The sequence below is a fragment of the Botryllus schlosseri genome, chromosome 3 (assembly GCF_051294905.1).
Source record: "Botryllus schlosseri isolate E-star chromosome 3, Bs_hap1, whole genome shotgun sequence".
NCBI lineage: Eukaryota > Metazoa > Chordata > Ascidiacea > Stolidobranchia > Styelidae > Botryllus > Botryllus schlosseri.
In genome coordinates, this window is record NC_137238.1 from 4,553,936 (window position 1) to 4,567,813 (window position 13,878).

General features: G+C 38.3%; 1 protein-coding gene across 1 annotated transcript in view; it reads left to right on the forward strand.

Annotated features, from left to right (window-relative positions):
* Positions 1–5,754: 5,754 nt before the first annotated feature.
* LOC145436591 (uncharacterized) overlaps positions 5,755–13,878 on the forward strand; it is a 160,781-nt gene continuing 152,657 nt past the window's right edge. The window contains exon 1 of the mRNA XM_080313970.1: positions 5,755–5,761. The gene's annotated coding sequence lies outside the window, so the exon portion shown is untranslated. The remainder of the gene's footprint in view (positions 5,762–13,878) is intronic.

Consider the following 13,878-nt stretch of genomic DNA (forward strand, 5'->3'; position numbering starts at 1 on the left):
CTACGAGGTATCCAACTATATATTATTTCGGTGAAATACATTAAGGTTGAGAGATCCTATCGAGTGGTGAAGTGGCCATTGTATCGTATAATCCAGTGGTTCTAAACAGCCGATCTGTTGTAAGCTTCTTGCCAGTCCGACAAATATAAAATAATTTTATATACCTTAATTACAAATTACAAAAAATGGACGCCTGGCAATTTTAAAGGAAATTATAACGTAAAATTTGAATTTGATTTGGCAGTTTGTAACGTGTTTTCTAGATGCTGTCGTGATAGGAAGTGCATGTTCTATACTTTGGGCGTACATCGCAATTGTGCAAATGTACACGAAATTGTTGGAAGAATAGCCTACAACTTCGGACAAGTTATATATGTGAAAGCTATGCGGAGACTTTTAAATAAACTTCGTTGAAATTCGATAGTGCAATTAAGCGCCACTTTGCTGTATGCTAGAGGTTATAGCTAACAGCATATTGACATTTCTTTCAAAGGACACCGAACAATTAAATGGTCTTTAACAGGACGAGCTTCGCCTTACAGAAACTTCGATAGGACCTTGTATAAATGTCTGATATCGAAAAGGCAACGTTTAATTAGGTTTCTAATATTACGTTTGAGTTGCATACGCTTGTAGTAATAATTACATTTACGGTTAATTGGGATTTCGAAGATTCACCGGTCCGCAACTTTCATTTTGTAGCTTTATTGATACAGGAGGTCAAAAAGGTTGAGGCCACCACTCACCAGTCTAATCGAAATCGCCGTAAAAAATCAGTTCTCCCTGTAAACAATTAGACTTGTAATAATAAGAAGGAATACAGTCATATCGCATTCAATCAAGTTGTTGAATGTAGTAAGACTGGTTGGAATTTCGTGGGCTAAAAAATTTTTTGTTTTAGAATGCAACAGTACCGTTCTCAATTTCCCTGCAAAAAGACATACAGGCTACGTGCAGTTTACCGGTACTTTACCAAAGATTTCGTCGTTCACTGTCTGCGTCTGGGTACAGCCACAGAGTCCAACAGAGTTCGTAAAAGGATCGATCATTAGTTATTGCACTGCAGGCATGGGACAGTGCAACACATTTCTCATGATTTTATATAAAACCGAACTGAGGATTTACATCAACAACGCAGAGCATTTGTTTAAGTCTGTTCCGAAAATAACTGGTCGTTCGCACCTGTGTATTGTCTTGGAGATGAGCTCATTGACGTATTACGTCAACGGATCCAAGTACCTACCAAATACCAATGGAAGCAACGCGGCAAGCATACCGGGAGGTGGGGTACTTTTCCTGGGCAATGATCAAGACGGCTCTCCAGGGAATCCAAATCAAGAGAAGCAAGGATTTTATGGTGAAATGCGAGGTCTACATCTGTGGAAAAGAGCTCTGAAGAAAGCAGAGATCGAATACTTAAATCAATCCCGATGCAATTGCGTGACTGATTCTTTAATAACGTTCAGCAGGTCAAACTTAGACTTGCGAGGAAATGTTAGCGTTAGATACGATGTTCCGTGTGACTAATATGCGTGATTGCAGATTATAAGCAATATCATCTTCGCTCTTCAATGCCAATAACACTGGTCCACAAATTTCAACTTTTTTTAATGTTTGGGTTTTGACAACTGATTTTGGCTAATTTTGGGGCGCTGAATCCGAAAATGGCCTCAGATTTTCTCTATCATATCACGTTTTTGAGATATGAAATATCCCTATTTTTTAAAAAAAATCAGTTTTTGACCCCCTCTGTCCTCAAAACAAGGAAATCTGATGCAATAAACACTGTTTTATCTGCAATAATCCAGCTGTAATTAGCAAACAAGCATTCTCTATTTTATTCAAACAAATTTGCGTAGCTTTTATTAAAATTTCATGCCTTGGAATAAAAAATAGCCATGCAAAAGAGCAACTCCCAAACTGATACAAGCGTGGCTTATTATCGCAATGAACAATGAAACAATAGTATCAGAACATCAAAACCGTTCTCGAAAAGTTGAAGTATCATGACCATGGCTGGCTCATCTGTCTAGATTTGAAAATGGTGAACTTTTTGCTGGGGCAACAAATTGGCTACACCGAATACCAATGTTTTCTTTGCTACTGGGACAGCAGGGCTAAGGATCAGGACTGGAAAAAAGAAGAGTGGCCTCCAAGGCTCACCTTGACGCCTGGAGACAAAAATTTCATACGTGATCAGTTTGTTGATATCACAAAGATCCTCTTGCCTCTTCTTCACATCAAACGGTGCATAAAATGTCAATAAAGACTCAAATTTGTGTGAATCTAATATAGAATGCTTGTTTGCTAATTAAAGCTAGATTATTGCAGGTAAAACAGCGTTTATAGCATTAGAATTCCATGTTTTGACAACAGAGGGGGGTCAAAAATTGATTTTTTTAAAATTAGGGATATTTCATATCTCTAAAACGTGATGTGATGGATAAAATCTGAGGTCACTTTCGGATTCAGCGCCCCAAAATTAGCCAAAATCAGTTGTCAAAACCCAAACCTGAAATTTGGTGTAGACCAGTGTAATTGAAGCATGGTAAATTGCAAATATAACGTATATTTCACAGCATCAGCCTACGTATATTAATTATGCAAAGTAGTTCCGACTATGCATTTACAAGGGACTCGAATTAATTTTTAGGCTACATTTTGCAGAATCAGTTGTCTACCGTTTGAGGTGCATTCTTACCAAGGATATATATCCCTGATTCTTACTAACGATAAGTCCTTAAATTGATATGGAATAATTTTTTTTCCTCGCCAAAAATTACAGGTCTTACAGGACTTGGTATTTTAGCCAGCTGTGACGGCTACCTTCATTCGTATGTCATGCAATTGTGAATTCCAGCATGATCTCCATGTTAACGTCCAAGTTTTCCTTGCGACTTACTGTAATAGTGAGAGTTGTTTCTGTGCGGACGTTGGGTGCATCTATTTTGAACAGGAGTTACATCATAATAAATAACTTGTTTTTGTATGTGTAATAATATAGTTGTGAGTATCTTGTATTTGAATAATTATAGATTGAAGGTATGACTGTCGTCGCAAGAAATCCGATCGATAAGAGTAACAGATAAAGATACCGGCCATGGGTTATCTTTTGAACTGGCTTAATGGGACACTGCGCTCTTAATATGATGTGGTCTCAAATCAAAGATGAAATCGGGAAAAACATTTTGCCGCAGCCATTTACGTCGGAAATCCACCGTAAAGGAACTGCGGCGTACCGAAAATTCCAAGTATCCCCATTCCACGCTAATTGAATAAATATTTTATGATTGCGTGGCCGCGAGTCCCTGCTACTTAATCTGTTTCGACATTACTAGCATGATATCTTCATTTGCGCTTGCCCGACCCTGTTTCTCGACGCGACCTCTATATTCTAGCCGCAATATTTCTTCATATGTTTTAATCAATTTATAGCATGAGGAGATATGCGATGAAGAACTAACCGAGTAAGCATAATAGCGACCTACTAAGTATAACTGCTGAATATTTTGCAACTGACTGCGTTCTCGTTACCAACTATTTGATATTGAAATCAAACTCCTGAGATCTGCTTGCGTTTGCAAGAAAAGCGAGATAGTTTGGCGACGTCGTTAGTAAGTAAGACTAATGTGCTACGACAGACGCTGTAACATCGACTCAAATCAAGATCTACACACGAGTGTCCTGCAGCATTTCATTTTGTTGGTCTTTACAGTGACACATGAAGTGAGCGAAGGAACGAACGAACGAACGAACGAATGTGACTGTGAATGAATGGGAATGAATAGCTTTAATATGAATTAATATGGATGGATGCACAAATGAAATCACTATGTTGGTAATCAAAAAGTAACAACGGCGGTAAGAGCCCAGTATGATTATGCCAGGGGTTCTCTTTTTTTTGGCCGTGGCCCATTTACTGGTTTGAAAAGGTGCTGTGACCCACCTTTTCACGAGTGGCGGAGGAATATATTCTTTCGTCCCTGGATTTCGTTGGAAATGCCGCCCAAATTTTGAACTATAAAATATTTACTGGAAATCTTATAGTTTCGACTATAAAAAACTGTAATCACCTCACATTTTGCCTCATCCTTGCAGCCTGCCGCCCATGGCGCAGAGCCACAACCGCCAAGTCACTGCTACGCCACGGCTCTTCACCATGAGTCATAACCCTTCTCAACGCATGCCCGATACTTCCACAGGAAATTGATGCAATTATGGCTATTTTAATGTTAAAATAATACGACCTGCCGAAGCACCGTAAATCTGCATCAAATACACATCAGTCCGAGGTTAATGCACAGTTGCACAATGCACAATTGCACACCCTTCTGAACGCAATACTTACTTAGTTACTTCAGCATTTACTTCGAGTTGTTATATAACCGAAATTATTATCGTTGCTGTAAGCCGTATGTGGGTCGTGCTATAAGTCGGCAGTTACGGAAAATAAGAAGAATATCGGCCTGGTGTAAATGACCATAGTAGTCGACAAACACCAAGAATACCCCAAAACAAAGAAACAAAGCCGTAGGTTGTCATCATTGGCGTAGCCGAGAAACAAAAGGCACCGTTTTCCTCCAATTTACGACTGGTACATTATGACGCCATAGCTGTCATTTCGTCTCGAGTCTGCTGAAAAGCTTGAGGTAGCCTACGCATAATTCGAAAATATGAATATTTGTTATGAACGAGTAACATCACAAATATACCTAAACTTTCACTGAAAGTACAATTTTGATAATAGCTCTGTGCCCCTGAGTGATGATGGTCATGGTGCGTGTGATGATGAAGGAAAGCGGTGGCATGCACTTCTTTGCACAATGATTTATTTGGGGGAACCCGCTTTAAATACGGTGCGGTCTCAAATTTGAAATAAAATGGAGAATAAACTTTTGGCCGCAGCTGAGTCCGTTCTATCTCATCATGTCTGAGCAATTCAGTGACGCGTCATGTGTTCTCCACGTGCTACTAAAAGAAATGGGACTACAATATGGCGGTGTGTCATCAATTTTGCAACTGGTTAACCAGCGAAGACTAGCCGCCGCCACAGCATAGAGTTTTAATTTTCAGCTAGAGTGGAACGACGTGTTTCGGAAAAAAATATTTATCTGCAGTTTTATTACGGTGGCTTTCGGAATAAAATGACTGCGGCCAAAATGTTTTCCCGATTTTATCTTCAATTGGAGACCACATCATATTTAGAGTAAAATGAATGACCCTTTAACTAAAATGTTGATAGAAGTAAGAAGTCTAGCATTCGAATAATTGAGTAAATGTGACTAGTGATAATGACAATATGACAGTTGCAATGCCATAAACGAAAAAATGAAAATTCTTTTGTTGAACATTGATTCGATATGCATGAAAGAAACGATGCTGAGCCTAATCATTTGTAGTTTTTTCACATTGTTTGAGTCACATTGTGTATTGACTCGAATTTCCTATCCTTTGACGATGGATTTAGTGAATTATTGCCATCGCAGTTTTTTCGGTGATTGGTACCCAGTCCATCACCAGTTAAATATTATAAGCTTGATTTGCGACTCCAATATTCCGCAGCTCAGATCGCTATATCAGAAGAACACAACTATCACAAAGCATTCCGCATTGTACGTATGTTGATTGTTGCCGATAGAAAAATCCTATACATCCTCGCAGCACACTTCTAAGTTATTACCGAATTTCATTCACCATACAGCACTGTCTATTAACAATAATTACCAACAACGTATTTTATTTTCGCCATTGGATCTTTCGGGTGAATCTATTGTTTGAAAACTTTCAAAGCAATGTACGTACATTAAGCATGGTAATGTTATTCTTGAGCTTTGCCAGAATTGTTGGTATTTGCATTATAAATGATATGGAACATACTTTACCTAAAATAGCTGGACGGGTGTACTTCACGCGTTCATTGTATACAATGACTTTCTGGTGGTGCCTGGTGATAAGGAAGTTATCTGATCGTCGACAGCAGTACGGTGGACGGCGGTAATAGTTCACGCAACGCATATGTGAAATTTCATCCCCTAAACGGATAGAAAACATCGAATACGTGTCCCCGCTGACAGCCGATAAAATCATACGAGGAAGTGTGCTGTGTTGCATATTTGTTCGCTGCAAGTGCTAAATTATCACTGGATAATCCAGAAGACTTGACATGAAAGTGGGAAAGTATCAGCTGCTAGTTCTGATGCTGTGTGCAGGTTTGATAGCTGGTTATGTTATTGATCGTCTGTTCGTAGCTTATTGACCGATCGGTAATATATGTTGTGCTAATGTTAAGTTATGTTACCAAAGAAAATATCATAATATATATATTTACCGACAGATGGATTTTAAACGCATTGTAGGCCTTTAAATTTTCGGATAATAAACTTCTACGTCGCTTATGGATCAGATATCATATGTTTCTCCACAATTTTATTCTATAAATATATATATGTGAAATCTACAATAATATTTTTTAAGGCTGGAATGCACTTGGTGTCTGAGACCGTTTCTGTGTAACCGAACTTTAAATTGGCTTCAATCTATATATTCAATATTCATGATTGAATATTGTCCTTGTATCAGTAAGCATGGTGTTTCGATTACATTGGTCATAAACACTAGACCTGACTTCTTTTTCATGATTCCTTAGCCACCCACTTTCGTTCCAGACTTTCGTAAGACAAAGCGGATGTGACGGCGAGGAGGTACCTAAATAAGCCTTAAAGTTTTATTAGGAATTATGGACTCGAACTAGCAAACCATTGGCGAAACATACCAATGCACATATCCTATCACCTGAAATATACGCGGAAGTTACGTGAAATTTTGTGATATGGTAGCGAAATCTCGATCAATGAAAGTGTAGGCACAGTTAAGCGGTCTTTTGAAGAACGGGTAAAATATTTCCGCTTATTCCATGATGCGTTCATGCAACATGCTGTATTGGATTATTAACACATATTAGGTTTTGGCCTGTGACGATATGTTTACGCCCACAGTATAATTACAGATGCGATGGACACTAAGCATTTTATACTGTTATCTGTTATCGACATGGTAACCTGTATATTACTCATTAATTGGTTGATGAATGAGCGGATCCAATAAGACATTGTGACGGCTCGCACTTGTGCGATTGAAAAAAATTCAGAGCGAATGAGAAGCGTGGTGCGAATGGTTCGAATGAATATCTGGATGAGTTCGAATGAAAATCGTCCAAATTTCTCACTTTTTATGACGTGAAATAATTCAAGTAAATAGAATATTAAGTACAGTGAGTCCGTAACTTTTCTCGTTTGGACGGAATTCTATAAACTTGTTGGTAGCTATGCTTTCCAAGTTCACCAGAAAGGAACGCTCCCGGTGCTTTTATATTGTGTTGAACGGCTCGTGCACCAACTCGCGACGCGATTTTGGCCTGCCCGCTAACATTTGCTTGAAATTTAAAATATAGAATCTTTTTGCAAGTGAATAATAATGCGTGGGTGATTATTCTGTATAAATCAAACATGAAATGCGTTCACTATGAGTATCGTGACTACGTAGGCTATATACGTCGTATGTGTAATCCAGATCGGAGTTGGATCAATTGTAATTTGTAATTGAGCTAAAGTACATTTTTTTCATGTAATTGTAATTTAAGCATTTCTATTTTGTGTAATTGTAATTGTAATTGTAATTTGATCAAAATTTTGCTCAATTACAATCTCAATTAAATTTTCATGAAAATCTGACATCACAACATAAAATAATAATTTAATCAATCATTTATTCGTCGCACCAGTGAAAATCCGGCACGAACCACGATGACGACGAGGGGCCTTAAGGCCTTAGGAAACAGTCGCCACAATTAGCCTATTTTCATCGGTGTTCTATATGTGCTGCGTTACAACTAGATAATTCAGTCACGCTAAACTGTTTCCCATACTTCAGTAGCAACAGAAAATATAGGCTAAGCCAGTGGTTCTCAGACTAGGGACGTGCCCCCTGGGTGGCGTGAAAGCATCTGAACTGGGCGCGACGCTCCAGTGAACTGAAATATTTTCCGCTCTTGGCCCGATTCACCTCCGTTTTATGTTTATTGCTCGGTGTATAGTCTGAATTTCGTATTGGAGAATTCTCTCATGAACAGTCATAACCTTCCATACCATCAAATTATCTGTGAGGATCGCTAACTTTCTGGTTTCATTGTGTGCTATGACGATTATGGGGGCACGGAATATTCACTGTCATAAAGGGGGGCGTGTCTAAAAAAGTTAGAGAACCAGTGGGCTAAACTAAATCTTAATATTCCAAAAATGGATGAACGGCAAATAAACTCTTCTGAAACCTGTGCTGAACCATTTCCTACACCACGGTCAACGTTTTTTTAAAATCTTTGACCAGTACCGAGGATTGTTGCAACAATAGCAAAAAAATTCCAAGTTTCCAACCAAGGCTTCATCAAACTTGATCACGCATTTGTAGATATTATCCCAATCTTACCTCCAATCTTGGCCAAATTTACTGGGGCCAGAAACTTTTCGCACCCTATGTTCATCAAATGCAATCTAACAGTTTCCGAGCAAGTGAAAATGTAAATGCGAACCAAAATATTGTAATTCTTAATTATCAGGAGGTTCTTTCCTTTTGCATTTATTTTAATTTTACGCACCTTCTCGGTATCATCCTTATCGCTGACGCCTTACCAATTACATTTCATTGACTGTCCTGTAGCCTATTAGCTGTTAGTCGCTCAAACCTTTGTTTCTTTACAGTCGCTTGAAATATTTTCCTCTGCTTGTAGTTTTCAGTATTCATGATTAGGAATAGTTCGAATACGTTCGAGTTTTTTTAGTTAGAGGGTACATATCAGGAATGAAACATAAATAGGTTGAGATTGTTGTTAATTATGTCGCTACGGTTGTCAAAGAACACCTCTTTACTGAATAAATTACCTGTTTAAAAGTAATAGTAATTGTGGTTATAATTGTAATTAATTGAATATATTTAACAGTAATTGTAATTGTAATTGTAATTTGATATATTTAGCATTGAGTAATTGTAATTGTAATGTGATTGAAACACGCAAGGAAGTAATTGTAATTGTAATTGTAATTGAATTAAAATATTGTAATTGATCCAACTCTGATCCAGATTGTAAATAAATCGAATATCGCAAAGTATGCCGTATCAATTCCACTGTTTTACATCGTATATAGTTCAAACGTTGTCCATGCCATGGTCACTGCAGCAATTACACGGCCTCTACTTTAAATTCGTTTATGAAATTCGAATTCGCAAAACAATTCGGTCAGTGCCCGTCAGTAGTCACTAGTGGTCATTACCACCAGTAGGTCATGTTATATCAAACAATGAAGGCTGGAGACCGAAGTAGGCTCACGATATTAGGGGATTTGGAGCGCATGAGAAATGTTTAATGAAGTCAGCAATGAATACATGCACTCGGTACGACCGCACTGATATTGGAAAATAGTGAATAATTGCTTCCGCCTCCTGTATGCATGTATGTTGGGGTTACGGTATGGTCAGCAACAATGACGTTGTGCAGTAAATCTAAGTTTTAGAAGCCTGCGAACCCGATTAGCCTACTCTATTGTTGTTGCATCTCGGTTAAAATATATAATCTATCACTGGTAAATAGCTTTCAATACAATATCCATTGTAGAATAATATTTATTAACTCGAAGACTTTTCGGGTGCCTCTTTTCAAGAGTTATCGGCACACTGAAGGGATTTAAACAGATTTAAAAGCAAAACCAAAAAGGCACAGTATGACGCAACAATCAAAATCACAGACCATGAAATTCGCATTGTATCAATGGCAACAATAACAAACTACGAAGTATACGGAATCTCACAAACGGTACTATAGTAGCAGCACAAATTTGTAAGTAAACAATTACACGCACTGAACAACACGCACTAATGAGAAATTTGTAGGTTATAGAGGAAATCTTTCTGTCTGCATAAAATAGGTTTGCTCAACTGAATAATAGTAGACTCCAACACTTTTAAATGAAACACAGACCTACCACGCGCAATGACAGTGAACACTGAACATATTGTCATCATAGTGCTGTGCACAGGCAAGGTAAATGGTGCAAGGGGCACCTAATAGCGAAACAATGTCTATGCGCACGTGGTTGCGTTTACTGTTTAGGGTTGCATTTAAAACAAAAATCAATTTAAAACAAACATGTTCAAAACAAGGCCCTTTTTGTATTGTGTTTTATGTTTTTTTTAAGCCATGACGTCACGAATATTCAATTGTGACGTCACAGTGGATTGACATTGTCAATTGAAAATATAGGGTAAAATAGCTCCTTTGACGAAATATATGTACTATTGCTGTTCAACAGACTATTTTGAGGGCTCCAACCATCTCAGATCGATATACGTCGGCTATATCCGGTGGTAATTGTCCGTATAGGCCCATACAACATGTTTTTTGTGAAGTATTTACGCAAATATAGCACAATTTTACAATTTAAAAAAAAAGTATTTTAAAGTCTCATTTTAAAACACTGTTTGAAACATGTTTTAAACAAATAGTTTTAAAACACCGTTTGTTTTAATTGCAACCCTAGTGGCGTTGCGATATCCTTCAAATAATGGCAGTGCGAGATATGGCGAGAGAGAGAGAGAGATATGATATTCTTTCTCGCCTGCACCATCGAGATGCTTTGGCGACGGAGTTGCGATACGGCCCCATGAGGTCATCTAGTCTGCGCCCCCGTTTTTTTTCTCCTCCATGCTATCCGTGATTGCTGAGCGCCTAGCAGGATAGCTGCGGATACCATTTTTCGAGTCTTTGGTATGACCCGGCCGGGGATCGAACCCACGACCTACCGCTCGAGAAGCCGGACGCACAACCATTACACTATCTCGCTCGCAACAATGCTTCATCGTTTATGTTACGTCACATGTTGTACAAAGTTCTCATACCCTGTATGCAGGAAACAAGTAACATAGGTTTGAAAACATTACGTCAACTACTCCGGTCACAACCAAATTAGCAAGCTCAGTCACCCTCTGCTAGTATTTTTAGCATGGTTGTCAAAACTGATGGCGTCTGACTCATAAACCTATTGGCCGACTTCCGAAATACGGCGAGAACGCTTGTAACGTTCATTTCTTCAAACGCTATATATGGATATGTTTTTTCAAATGTTTCATCTCGGTGCTCATTTTGCAGTTCGTGTGCATGTGCATACGCCCATGCCGCGTTATTGGGTCATGATATTGATCGATGATATTGGATGTAGTATCTCAAGTTATCATGTTGGCTTACACTGAATATGACTTACCACTTTTAGAACGAATTTGTATAATTTGAATACATCACGCATTTTATGGGCCTACACTTGAAAAAAAATCATACCTATGAAAGGCTCGTTTTCAAGTAGGAGATACAGTGACTTGGATTTGGGAGACAGTCACTAATGCGATTCCGATGATGACAGCAATAATGGAGAAACTCGTAGCAGTTTTAATATTGTGTCTAGCAGGTGTGTATTTTGTGAAGGCGATGTATATTTGCATGATTCATAAATAATGTGAGAAGATTCCCGGTATTCTGGTTGCTATGTATAATCTGCGTTATCATATTATTCTTGCGAGAACTCAGTTTGATTAGTATATCGATAAAGGCCAGAATAACTGTAATTGAATTTTGATTCGATTTACTTACATGAAAGCAACGATACTGAATCACATCGATTCAGAGGACAGCACAACGTGTGCTGTTGACTATTGGCTAAGCTAAAAGCAGCGCTAATGTATGTTCCATTCGATATAGCGAGGTTGTAGGGGAGATGTGGTACCGATGGATCAAAAATTGCAAATTGATCTCTGGCCCTCAAATCTTCAGCCGAGAATAGCAGATCATTTGTAGTCTCGCAGACATTTACATGAATATCCGCCTTTTCAAAAAATATTTATGAACGTTTAAATATTGTGGCTCGAACGTGTCATCGGTCCCCACCCGGTGGGTCCAAAGGCACACGACCATGGGACCTATGAGACATACGCTCAAAAACTCAAATTTGTTCACTTGTTTTGTTGTGTACTGTAAGCTAAGCTACAGCAAGCCAATGAAGAATGTTTCGTCGCGACCTTCAAGAATAAAATAGATTATATCAATTCAAATGTTGGCATAAAATCTTGTTTTGATTTACGCTCAAATTTACAAAATTATTGCCACATACATATTACCCGCAAATCGACATTTTGACTTTCAAATACCTCGTAATAGCGATAAAACACCACAGGTAACTCTGATTTACAGCCTATATATATATGTAGGCGAGTTTCTGTTGTTAGGTGATTAGTTGATCAATCTATTTTGCTTGATTTGGCCATGGTACCATAGGTCCCCCATCACATAAATATTGTAATTGACTTGAAAATAGTCCACTCGAGGATGGCATTGATTAAAAAAAATGTGCCATTATATAGCCTGATACAAGTCCTATACTTCACATCAGAAATTATGGCGGGTTTGTTAGTCTGACAGGTGATATAGAAAAATGCAAATGTCGATCCAAATTTACTATACACCCCCTAAAACGTAAATCATTCGTCACAGACCCCATAACTCAAGCAGGTCGAATTTTTTTGCATGTGAGGAAAGATTCTGCCAGCATACAATTGTAGACAAATTCACGGAGTGTGATAATGGAATTATCATGGAGAATTTTCCAAGTATTTTTGGTCCCAGTGATCCATCGGTACCACATCTCCCCTACACTGTACAGTAGTACGTGAGCTCAGCGGAAATGCCTGAAAGGGTATGGGCATTCAAAAGGTCTGGGAAGCACTGATCTAGGGGGATATAATATATTCTGAATACGTCTGTCATATCCCGTCAACTTCAAGTTCAGTGAAACACTACCTAAGGAGCTCGTCAGGTGATTGGTGCCCAATGCCCATAGTATAGTATAGTACATCCTTACTTTAATATTGTGATCTTGACTTGTGACTCATGTTCTCTGCCTTTCTCGCAGGTTGCATCGTTTTATCAGAAGATCGCAAAGAAATATTCATTGTGAGTGTTCCGATTGCTGATCTTTAAAACATGATTTACATTCATTATATTACTGAATTTCATTTTACGATACATGCTGCATATTTGCAATCAACAAAAACATATTTTATTTTCGCTAGGATCTTACGGGTGAGAAATGTTTTGCTTGAAAGTTTCAATGCACTGTAAGTACAATACTTTGCAAAATTATCCTGGAACTTTACAAACTCCTTTCGTATCCGTGTTTAAATGATGTGCAGCAGGAATATGCGCAGCATATGAACAACAAAACGATTTCATGTGACAGGCGATGCAATGCTGAGTAAATGAAAGAATTCTGGATTATCTACCGCATTTCAATCAAAAGCCAAGATATCTCAGGATAGGGTTTCACCATAAAAAATGTCAAACATGATCGTAAGTCACATTATAACCATTTGGTTGCCATGTTACATCCCCATCCAAGTTATCATTTGTAACGAGTCCGTGACATTGACACGGAATTCCGAGAAATGCAAAATTACACAGGAAGTGCAGATTTTTCATTCCACAATAAACCGCAAACGTATAGACCAGTGGTTCCCAACCTTATGGACTCATAACATCCTTATCAATCTCGAGACGAATTCCCACCCCCATATTTACTGACACCAAAAAATAGTACATATAAAAGCGAAATTTATTCACCCAACTTTGATCGCTGGTGAATTTACTAAAAAAAGTCACGTCTACTTTCCATTGAGTTGGCCTTTTTTTTGTGTCATACGCAGCATAGGCCGTCTTCACGTGCATTTTTTGATCGTGTTCATTACATATTTATCACTGAACGTTTCAACATTGTCGCCCCATATCAC